Below are 12,801 nucleotides of genomic sequence, written 5' to 3'. Positions count from 1 at the left end.
ATGACTTTTTATAACAGCTCTGGCATCCAACAGTCCAACTGTTAAAAATAAAAAAATATAAAACAAACAATTTTCTGTTTAAAGTATTTCAATTATTTTCAAGCATAGAAAAACTCGATCAATTATAAGAAAATAAAGAAACATTTAAAATACCTTGATACACGTTCAAAGTCCAGATAAAAGTAAGACAATTTAGGATGCAGTCCATGCCAACATCCTTCTTTCCTTATATCATTTTATGATATATGAATCAATCCAGTAATAAAAAAGCAGGTAGACTTGGAATAAAAATTAATGTACCTATGTATTGAAAATATTGAAATATAGTATTAGTAAATATATGCATCTGCAGTTATGTAGCATACTGTAGGCGACTACTCAATAAGGCTAAAAGTAGTAACAAATATGCTCATCAGAATATTTACAAGACAATCAAGAATCCTTCAGAAAAGGGAAAAACTTTCAAATCTCGCATTGTATGAAGATGACCATACCTCATGGACTAAAATGATTAGTTTAACTACAGATTCAAGAGACATTAGAAATAGTAAAAAAGTAATAGTAGAATCATATGAATAAAGTTTACTCTATAATACAATCTCAAATGAACAACATCACACAACATTATTATAATGAGTTATTATTTATTTAACATTAAATAAGCCAAAATGCAGTGTGTGGAAACACTAAGCACACCCTTACTGCTTTTATAGGAATTAAGAGGGTAAGTAGCAGCTAAGTGCTGCTAATAAAATGTACTTGATTCCTCAGAAAGTGCTGGCACCTCTGTAGAAAACACCTCATACCAACTGTGATGCACGGTGGAGGAGGGGTGATGATTTGGGCTTTACATCATGAGCTCATCTGTATACCAAAGTATTCTAGAGTCAGATGTGTGGCCTTATGTCCGACATCTAAAGCTTAGCCAAAACTGGGTCACGCAGCAGGACAATGATCCCAAGTATAGCAGCAAATCTACCACAGAACCACCGAAGAAAGAAAAGAATTAAGGTGTAGCAATGGCCCAGTCGAAGTGCAGACCTCAGCCTGATTGAAATGTTGTGGCGGGACTCTGAGGTGTGCATAAATGACTGCTTGAAAACTTTACTGAGCTGAAGTAATGCTTTAAAAAAAGAGTGAAGCAAAGTTCCTCTTCAGTGATGTGAAAAACTGATAAAATAATATGGAATACGATTACTTTGGGTTATTAAGTTATTGGTAGTGTTGTTATACAAGTTACTGAATCACAGGCTGTCATAGTTTTTCATGCACTGCTTCTGCATTTAGCTTTTTGTTAAATAATAATAGTAATAATAATGACACAGTATAATATGTCATTATTACCTAACCATACTGACCTAACTTTAAGACCTAGCAAGTAGGGCTGGGCCATATTATACCGTTCACGATAATACCGGTATAATGTTAGGCAACGATAGGAAAATGAAATATCGCGATAGAATGGGAGTAAAACGCGCATGCGCAGTGCCTTTGTTTTCATACGCACATGGCCGGTCGTTGAGTGAAACAGATGAACCAGAATTGGTTTGTAAAAATGGTGCAACTTCAGTGATGTGGAACTGGTTTGGTGTTTGTCCGTCAGATACACAGCAAAGCACATTTTTTTGCAGAACATGCAAGCGGCCATCGTTATTGTCGTATTTGTCGGACTAAGATGCTCTTAAATCTGGGAGTAATCTGGGTCCTAAGCTCCGTATGCTTCATGTCAAACAACACTGCAGCATCACTTAGAGTTAAAAACTGTCTAAATTCTTTCATCTTTAATAAAACGATCAGCATTGCTGCTTTACCAGGTGTAACTATAAAGTTTAACTTCCAGGCATCCATGAAAACAAAAGTTATTACATTTAACGGAGTTAGAAGTTAGCTCGCTAGTTTCGCTAGTTACCTAAGCATGATATAGCATGTTCTGACTGAGAGATTTCTGAAAAAAAATAAAACGTACAGCTCTGCTATCACTTCCAACATAAATGAAGACAGGAAACTAAACAGCAGTGACGTTTGTAGGGTTACTGAAGTTGGGCTAGCTGGTATATAATGATGTGCTACGTGATCGCTAGCGACACAGCTATGTTAGCATAACATAAGCAGTGAAGCTGGAGGACAAACACTAACACTTTTCCACTTATAAAAGTTAATGTGAAGGTTCTTCATGGTTAGAGACAAATGCAATCGCATGGCAGGATGCTGTAAACGGACCAAACTTCAGTCAGGAGAACAACTGAGATAATCCATCCACAATACGAGGTTAGTCATTAATATACTGCAACAACATGGGAATAGAGCAGCTGCCAGAGAATTCAACATTAATGAATCAATGGTACAGAAGTGGAGGAAGCAAGAAGAATGAGTTTAATAAAGTTTGATTTATCTGACTGCTTTGTTTCGCTTAATGTGCCTTATAATCCTGTGCACCTTATGGTCCGAAAAATGTGTACTGCACACTGCAGTTTAATGTTGCAAAGCACCTCTTTTTAACTTCAGTGGATATTATACATGGTTATGCTCAGGATATGTCAGCCCATTTCTACTGGAAATGCCTTTTGGTTAAACTTTCAGCAAGGAATTTGCATTTGCACTGTTACATTTTTATAAAGCTTTAATGTACATAAAAACCAGCTTCTTGTTTAAGTGAAAATAAATGGAAGGTTGTCTTTTTGCACTAGTAATGTTGTGGAGTTGTATTTTGTCTCGCATCAATTATATCGTCGGTTATATCGTTATCGCAAATTTTCAAATATATATCGTGATAAATATTTTTGGCCATATCGCCCTGCTCTACTAGCAAGGACTGAATGTCTCGATCAGTAAAGAATAGTTTATCAGTTAGTTTTTTCCCTCCCTTAACAACAATCTGGTCTATTTTAGGCCACAGGCTTATTATAATGTTCTGGTTTGTTGCATAAAACACTACAAAGCATGTGAAGATTAACAGTTTGTTAACATGAATTTCACATATCCTAAACGTATTAATGAAAATGGAAAATACTTCCATGCACAAGGGTTCCTGTTTGTGAAAAGGGAGCTGCGTTTTAATGCAAGTGCACATATTTCTTGGTGAAAAGTGGGTTTTTAAAAATGTTTTATTTTGAAACTGATGGGAATGTGCGCTAAAAAAAGCTGTGTTTTAAAATGCAAGACATAAGAAGCAGCAGGGAAATGTAATCAGTGTTTTGTGAATTGCAAAATTTACTGTTAAATGTTAATCATTGTAGGAATAGGACACAGTTGGACGTCATAGTTTAATGCCATGACAGTTACATGAATGTCAGAGGAAGTCGTGGACATGCAACCGTTTCTTCACAAAACAGAATTTTACTGCATTTAAGGCGATAACAATGGAAATATTACAGTTTGAATGCTTGTTCATTAGAAAGAATTGTAAATGCTAAAATCTAAATGTACAAATTGATGAGTTTGTATTTTTAAGGATACAAATACATTCCTATAGAGACATTGGGCAGGAGTACATATAATCCACAAAGGTTAAGTCTATACTTCTGCCAGTGAAACCTTAAGAAAATATGCTCTTCCTGTGATTAAGGGGGGCCTGCCTTGCCTTTTCATACATGCTGACGTAGGATCTGAGGAGGTCTTCGATCGTGTGGGCCTGAAAAAGAAAAGAATGATTCTTTTTGTGCAAATCTTTCACATCATATTTTATTCTCCTTAACATTTATTGGCATTCATTCTAAAGGAAATTCTGTGTTTTGTCATGCATCAAAATACATTCAAAGCCCGTCACTCACATTTGGGGTTTCACAGACAAAGGTGATGCCCCTGAACATGGTGCCGATGGTCATCTGGAAGGAGTTGCCTTTGCTGAAATATTCTGTGATGCGGCTGAACTCGTGCATTATCATTGTGTCCTAAAAGAGTTTCAAGTAATGCAATGTTATTTGCAAATAAGCACAAATGACCTTAGGCTACTGTAAAAATATAAATATATTGTGCTTTTTATTGAACATACCTTTGTTTCTGGGTCTACTAAGCGAACCCCTTGCTTATTGATGCCGATCAGAAGTATAGCTGGGTAGCTAGATTCACATGTTTGCTGCAAATGAAACAACGTAACATCAGTTTCCTCAAATTCTTGCGGGCCAGTGTGTCTGTCACTTACTCCAGCTAACTCACTTTAACTTCAAAGAAGGCACAGCCAAAGGTTGGCCAACTTGAAATGATTTTTAGGAAGTCGATTTTGGCTTCGTCCACTGTGATGCCACTCTGCTGCTTGTATGAGGAGATGATGTGCTGCAAGAAAAACAATAAAGCATAAAATAGCCTTACACCGGAGCTCCAATCCCATCTTCTGAGACATGAAATAGACCATTTGGGGGGTGCTTCTGTACAATTTGTTCTTTACCTTCTTCCATTCATCAGGGGACATGATCTTTTGCTGGTCAGCAGGAACCAGGTCCTTCAACATTTTGGGGATCATGACGAACTGTGACATGTCTGATTCTACTTTGACTCTGAATAGGAGCCCACCCAGGGTAATCATGTCTTCTTTGGTGCAGTCGTGGTATCCCCGCAGGTACTTCGATCGTTCCTGCAAAGAAGCAAATTCGAGGTAAGATATCGTGACAATTATTCATCTTAAACATGAAAAGAATCTCAGTGAATAAAGAGAGTGGTTGTAATATAGATACCTGTGGGAAATGGAAAGTGAGATCTGCTTTCACATCTTTCCCCGGGTTCACATTGAACCAGAGCTTCCTCTTAAAGAGCACCAAGGAAGGTAAATTGGTCTGAGTGACTAAAAAAAGTGAGATTTACACTGATTAGATCTGTCAAGGCAAAGACATGCATAAAAAAAAAGTGACCGCAGTTGGTTTACTCCATTACCTTCTTTCCCCTTTTTTCTTTTTTTGGGGACGTCTGAGGTTATCTTTAGACTGTCAAAGAAATATTTATCCTCCTCCATGCTCACCGTCTAAGAATTGAAACCAAAAAAGCTTCGTCACATAAAGGAAAAAGATGTATTTGTTACATATGGACTGTATTGTGATATTGTGCATAGCATTTTTGTCTTTTCTATCAGATCACTGTGCAAGCTAATGTCTGATCGAAAACACTGAACTGACAGTGTTAGGCAACACCACCTTGGTTAGTGTTTTCAGGTACAGGCCGTATCCTTCAGGTGAGTACAGAATGAGCTGAGAGGCGATGCTGATGCACATGTCTCCAATTGTGGTTGTTGATGTCACCTCGACTATCTGCGCCACAGCAAGGACAAGAAATCATGATAACATTAAATCGACATTTAATGGCAAAACTGATTCTTAATCTCTCTCTTATGGTTAATACAACTCCAATGCCAAGAAACCTGTGACACTATGTTAAATGTGTCACAGCATTGATGAGCCAAATGTTTTTAATTTGTAAAAGGTCTGGACATCAGGTAGTTCAGCACCTGGACTCCTCTACTACTAAGCAATCCTGTTGTAAAAGCTTCAGTATGCAATTTTACATTGTCTTGCCGAAATATGCACAGACTTCCTTGGACGGACACGTCATCTGGATGGGAGCATATGTTGCTCTGAAACCTGCATTGGTCGTTTCTTTTCAGATATGCAAGCTGCCAATTCCCTGTGGCATCAGAGATCCGGGCTTTTTTTTTGTTTGCCTTAGTCCATTTTAAGAGAGCTTTATCCCAAAGAAAACGAAGGCAGCATATCTGGAACATGGGATATTTGGTCTTCCCAGTTTTACATTCAGGAATAATATGCTGAAAATTTCCCACAATTTGCAAATGCAATGTTTTGCAGATGGTGAACCTCTCAGCTTTACTTCTGAGAAGCTCCGCCCCTCTAAGATGTTCTTTTTTATACCCAGTCATGTTATTGATCTATTGCCACATAACCTAGACAGTGCAATAATATTCCTGCAAAGGTTTCTTTTTAGGTTTTCTAGCCTTTGCCAATTTTTTTGAGCTATGTTGCTTCGATCCAAATCAAAATGACTGAATATATTTCATCAAATAGCAAAATTTAACCCTTTCATGCAGAATTATGACAACCTCGATCAGGATTTTTTATTCATCTTTAGGCTTGAAAAGATGAATAACAATGCTTAAGAAAAAATCATGATCAAGGTTGTCATAATTCATGCATGAAAGGGTTAAATAACAATAATTACAATGAAACACATCATACATCTATAGTAATATTAAACGACCAGTAGGTGGCAGGGTATGGACACATCAGTGTCCAATGTAGTGGTTTATGTGCAAGTATATCATCAACACTGACACAAACTCAAGAAAACAGCATTTGGATAGTTGTCCACTGTAGTGACCACTATGCGTCAAAGGGGTAAACCTTCAAGTTTAAACATTCAACATGATTTCATGTTCTATTGTGAATAAAATAGGGATTTATGAGTTGTGCAAATGATTGCATTTTTTAAAATTATCATTAAATCCAAAAATTGATTGAATGCAGGTTCTTACATCAGTTGTATCATCTGGGAAGTGGACTTTCTGGAAGATCTTAGGGCTGTTCTGTTGGATAGCGTCCACTTCTACGAATGGGGAGGAAGATTCCTGGGCTTCTTACTGAGTATACAAAACAAATGAAGTTACACACACAAAAATATATTTATGTGGAATTTCAGATCACTAAGTTACAATACCGTGGATATGTTTTTTAAAAAAAAAAAATTAAACTCAGTAAACTCAGCTGATAAACTTTTTTGTGGTTTCTAAAGTGTGCATTGTGGTAATTTTGGGGGCCAGCATTTACCAGAAAGTAGATTCTGTCAGTTAGATTTTCATCACAATTTAATACCAGTTTTAAAGCAATGCTATTTCTAAAATACGGACAACCACATTTTGAAGTATCAAAATAATCAGTAATTCTAATCTTCTCAGGATTTTTGTTTCTAAATAGTGTTCGTATCGCCAGGCTGACCTGCAGATCTCCTGCAGCCTCTCCAGGCAAAGAGCAGCCAGTGGGTATCTGGGCCGCGACTCCAGGAAGCACTGTGTGTGTTTCAATAAATCCCAGCTGGGCGGGAACAAGCCTGAACACAGCCACATCAGCTGCCACCCACGCTCCATACTCAAACTGAAGTGAGGGGAAGAAAGAGAAAACGATATGATGGAAATGGATTTTTTGTGATTATTGTTTTGGTGTCTTTCCGACACAGTGAAGCACACTGGAGAACCTGTTGCTGTTGGCGGTCATCTGTCTCATGATCTGGCAGTAAATTTCATCGCGCAGTTCTTCATGCTTTGTGGCTGGACCAAAGATCTGGTCGGTCAACTCTACGGGACTGCGGACATGTTTGATGGGGTAGTCGCCCATGTACTTCAGGATGGGTAGAGGCTAACGTTAAGGACTCACTCAAACGACATTAAAATTAGACATGGCTCTTTCCTCTTTAGATTACAGACAAACTGCTGAAGAATTTGGTACCATACTTTCAAATATCTGCCTATGTGAACCAACAGTATGGATGCTAGTTAAACTGTGGTTTAGTCATAAGAAAACATCTCAACAATCCATAAATGCAGGTACCAGTTCATGTGTTTTTTAAAAGGATATCAGTGAAGGCACTGCAGGCCAGGTTGCTGAGCTCAGAGTTGTTGACCAGCACCTTCAGGAGTGGTTGCTTGAGAGGCTCTCTGGAAATGACCCACAGTTTCTCTCTGTTGCCTCCTTTGTATCCTTGCCGACCGCCACTCACAGATCTGCGAGGGACAAAGAGCTTAAATATCGTCTGCACGAGTGCTGTTCGATTTGCCAAATGAAGAGTCAAACATGAATGCCACATTTTTGAGAAGTGGCGTTTAGCTAAAAATACAAGAGCCTCAGTATTACCTGAAATTCTCAAGGGCAAACTCTTTCAAAGAGACAGGGGCCACTGTTTCTTCTCCTTGAACGGGTTAAGAACTAGTGAAGCTCTCCTCTTATCCTGCTTTGGATTGAGTTGTTCCTGAAGGGTCAGAAGCAATTTGCCAGATAAACTACAAGAGGGCGTTATGTGATGTGAACTAACAGAACTTGTGCATCTCTCACTGCATAGACTTAGAAGCGCACGATGAAAAATCTTCATGTCTGTAAAGATTTTCTGTTCTTTAGTAAGTCTTTACCATTAAAACACCATTAAAAATGAAATCAGTGATTTGCCTATACCTGAGCTCTGATAAACTAGTCATAACTACTCAACATGTAAGGTAAAGTCAACTTTACCAGCATTTCACTAGTCGGCTCGGTAAGAGTTGGCAGGAACAGCAATATTTTCTTATAGACTGCACCAGAGCTGCCAGTGCGCTTGTTGGTGGCGATGAAACAGCTCTCATTAGGGGCACTTTTTCTTTGTCTACTTGCAGGAGGTCACCTCGCTTACAAACCAGAAACAGCGGGTCATCTGCAGAAGCGTACAGAGACAGACAGACGTGAGTGTTTTGGTGTGCGTGACTGTATTTATGGATACTGAACATGCTGTAGACTCTTACCTGATTTGCTAGAGTCCTGCTGAGCGGTTGCAAACACTGAGCGCTGTCTCAGCCCTTCCACATTGTTCTCTATCAGTGTTACAATTTTCTCAGCTTCAGGAGACTTCAGGACATACTCTCCTGTGATCGTGATCAAGCTAATGGTCTGGGCACTGTCACTAAATGGGTCATAATCATCAGTGTCAGTTTTATTAGATTCTTTTAAAGGCACAATTTAAAAATCTTTTTAAGAAAGTAAATAGAGCAAATTTACATACACACAGACATAAAAATGTGAGACCGTACCTCTTCTCCTGGACTTTCCTAACTGCTATGTAAGGAATTTCATGAAGTTGCCTATTTCTCTCGTCCATGAAGAAGATGCCAGTCCAGTTTATAGCCACAATAAATCTGCTTTTGGGCAAAGGTGGTCCTGTGGACAGATATGGTGTTGCAGATTTTAAGTAGTGAATTGGAATTCATAAATGCTAGTTAGCAGAAGTAAAGTTTGCAATACAAATGTGTAACACGGCAACATTCACTTGTAAAAGGATTGTATATCCCAGCCTCTGTGTGAAAAAAGCTGTGCGCAGACTCACCTGACATCATTGTGACTTCAAAAAACTTTGAAAAGTGGATTGCCCACTTCTTGCGTGCGATGTCCACCAGTTCTCCTTTTACCTCATCCGAGTTTTGCCTCCCACTGACATAAGGACCCTACATGAGGTAACGACGATTGTGAGGGTGCCTTTATGAGGCGTTATGTTTTAAAACAATCCATGCTGACCATACATAAAATAGACTGATTTACCTCTTTGTGTGCTGAGCTGATGAACTGGGTCCATCTTGTTTTAGACTTGCTTTCAATAAGCTGGGTGGTGATGCACTCATTAACCACTTTGGTGACGTTCTCAACGCTATACTCGGAGCCAAACATGATGTAATAGTGCATTATTGCCAGCTGGATATAATCATCATCCTGAGTAGATAAAGTACAACTTTATTAGATACAGTTGACAAAATGTTTGGAGAACATCATGATAAAATTTATAGTAGAATAAAAAGTGGACAAATAAGAAATAGTTGACCTCACTAAGTAACTTATTTGAGCTGCAAAATATTTGAAAACTACAAAATGCCTGCTGATATACTGTTTAGCACCACAGTATAGTAAATTTTACATTTACAGTTATCTAGTTTCTTACTCTTAATTTGTTCATTTAAGAATCACAATTATTGCATTTACTCTAAAAACACAATGGATGAAAAAAATAAATAAATAAAACTTTACTGATAGATTTTCTTGTTTTCCAAATCCTTCCTTGTTCTTTAGTGAGACACAGGCAATAGAAACTAGCCGTGAACAAACATCTACAAATTTCAGGCTAAGCTAGTAGGAAATGGTTGCCCGTCTATGCGTCTGACAGCCACAAAGCAATGTAAGCAGTCAGCTATTCCATTTAAATTAACATCGGCTTTCACTTTCCTAGTCGTTATATTTTTCCAACTCTTTGGCCGTTACATACATCCCACCATGTATCCAAGCTAGTTGTTCACTTTCTTCTTCTGTCTGCCATTTGCTTAAACGTTAGCTAAGCTAAAGCCAAGCTAAGATGTCTTATAAGGCTTACAGGAGCTGCAAGATTGAATGAGAGGTTTCTGTGGGTTTGTCAGTTGTTCTATTGTTACAATATAAATCCTGATTAAAGAAGGATATTAAAATAATTATTCATGAGTTACTTCTCAGACTGCAGCAGTTTTACTGGCTTTAACTGTTTTACGTGATAAGGCAGCTAGCTTATCACTGGAAGAGACTGCAGTCCTTTACAAAACCTTGCCATGAAAATGAAGGCATTTTTATTTTATTTTGAAAGGGGAGTGCCTTGGAGGCTTTTTTATATTTAAGGTCTTTTAAGCGTTGGCCCAGCAACAATTAGTGCCCCTTTTGTGCTTTATTTTGTACATAAGATGAAAATACACCAGAAAAGTAGATGTGCATACTGCGATTTTGGAACTTAATAGCCTGAGTGTCATGAGCGGTGACTGTAAATAAAATGTATTAGTATTATTATTATTATTACACACTGTTTTCCGTAATATTTCAGGAAAAAAGAAAAAGCCTTACCTTATCAGCAACGTACTCTCCTGCCTTGATTCCTTTGATGATCTGCCTGTAGATAAGATCTGTGCTGACTTCATCTAGTTTACTTTCGTGCCAGGGTGTGAACAGTTCCTTGCGGAGGGACAGCGACCATGGGGTATCCTTCTCCAGTCTGCCTTGCCTCCTCATCTCTTCCTCACACTGAGATATTGCATCTAGCACGTGTGCCCCAGAGTTCCCCAGAGACCACATCTGGTGACGAGAAGTCAGCAGAGTTTGAATGAGTGTGGCAAACTGCAATTCTTTCTGCACTGGACTAGTCTGAACCTACAGCCAGAAGATACAGAGTACCCAAGCCTTGATGTAGAATCAGAAGCTTTCACTGACCTTGTCATAGAGCCTAATGTACAGGGAGAATCCGTAGGTGTCTTTGAGACCGATGTCATTGGCCACATCTTGGCAGACTTCCTCAGATGTGGAGGACGAGTTCAGTTGTATTTCAATATTTCGACCATCCTGTATTGCCACAGTCGTATCAATGGGTTTCCTGGTCCTGGCAGCCTTTCAGTGCAGGGTAAGAAAGAAGAAAAAAACCAGTTGTTTCCAACCACAATTCAAATTTTGCTGCTGCTGGCCAAAAGTTAAAACTAAATAAACAGTGACCTCAGCACCATATTGGAGCACCTTCTGCTTTTTACCTGTAGCTCTATCCAGCAGGGCAACTCTTTTCTTGGTCCATTGGCTACGATACGTTTCAGGCGCTCAATGCAATACCCCCTGTAGTCATATGGCCCTCTGCGGAGAAAGTTCTCTAAATACTGTGAAGCACAGAACAGGACACAGTAAGCAACACGATAATACCTCGGCTAAATTCAACTAAAGTGGCATGACAAGGATTAACATGAAGTTTGAGGCAGGATTAATAAAATGACTTCATGTAGACTGACCTTCCTAAAGAGGTCTGTTGGAGGGAAAATCCCCAGACAGATGGAGAGGAGAATCCACCCTTGCATACGATTCCTCCTGTCATTGTTTTTCAACAGCTGTTTACAGATCTGACAATAGATCTCATCCCTGCACAGAGAGAGAACCAAAAAAATGAAAAAAGTAGGTAACATCTTAAAATACAGCCCATAACCACAGTTCCCTGTAATTAAATGGAATTGTAGTTATTATAATCGAAATGACAATGTAATCATATTTATCTACAAATACTTACATTTAAGTACTGCATATGTAATTTTAATTGATGTCTAAGTAATTTTAGGCAGCCTGTGTAAATCCCAGAAAGTTGACTCGTTTTCAGTGGGAGAAACCTTTCATCACACATCCAAGTAAATACGGCCCACAGCCCAAAAACTATAGCCCGTCTAGTAAGATGAGAAAATTATTGTTTTTCTGCAAAATTAGCATACAATTTCACACTACTTAAAATTACTTACACACATTTACCTACAGTTATTTACAGATATATCATATTGTTCATTCTTCAAAATACTTGTAAGGCAGCATTTACCATATGCCGTGTTTTGACAGAGCATAGCCGATGATGATGTGAATTTTTTCCAAGTCTGAAAGTGGCCTTTGCAGCGTGGTACCCTCTCCAATCATAACATCCTCTTCTCCTGTCAAGTTTTCTGGCTGGTTACGATGACAATAATACAAATAACAGTGATAATAATAACAATTGCCACAGAGTTTGTGTTATGAACCAGTGACAGAAAAAAAAGACAGAATGAAGAGTATTATAATCACCTCCTCGGGGATAGAAGAGGCTCTTCTGTCAAACTTTTTCTTGTTCTTCCTCAGTATTTTCTGTCCGAGAATGACATCATTACTAGAGGTTAAATAGTTAGATTGTTTTTTTTTTTTCAGTGTAATAATAAGATATATGTAATAGTTTACCTGGTCCAGTCCCACCAAGTTGCTCAGCCTCCTGCCCTGCCTGCTGGGTGGAGCCTGGGGCGTGTTGCTTGATGCCACTGATATGGCATCTGAGGATTTGGGTTCTGGTATATCCCCCATGAAGCGCAAAATGATCCACCATATAGTCAGACATGCCTGGAGGTGAGGAGAGGAATGAGAAACTGTTTGTGAGGAGAGAAATCTCTTGGGTTAATAGTGATACGGCTGTGACTCGTTCCCGTCTGACTTCTCACCAGTGTGTCACCCTCATCGTCGTGATGCAGAAGAGACTTCTTGAGTCGGTAGGGTATGTGCGTGTGGCTGGCGCTGTCCT

General features: G+C 38.7%; 1 pseudogene; it reads right to left on the bottom strand.

Moving 5' to 3' along the window:
- Positions 1-2,814: 2,814 nt before the first annotated feature.
- LOC146554599 (unconventional myosin-VIIb-like) overlaps positions 2,815-12,801 on the bottom strand; it is a 15,312-nt pseudogene continuing 5,325 nt past the window's right edge.

The sequence above is a fragment of the Mchenga conophoros genome, linkage group LG18, assembly GCF_057382185.1.
Source record: "Mchenga conophoros isolate Kocher_MC1m ecotype Shallow Benthic linkage group LG18, M_conophoros_male_GT1.1, whole genome shotgun sequence".
NCBI classification, from domain to species: Eukaryota; Metazoa; Chordata; class Actinopteri; order Cichliformes; family Cichlidae; genus Mchenga; species Mchenga conophoros.
This window is presented reverse-complemented; position numbering and strand designations above follow the sequence as displayed.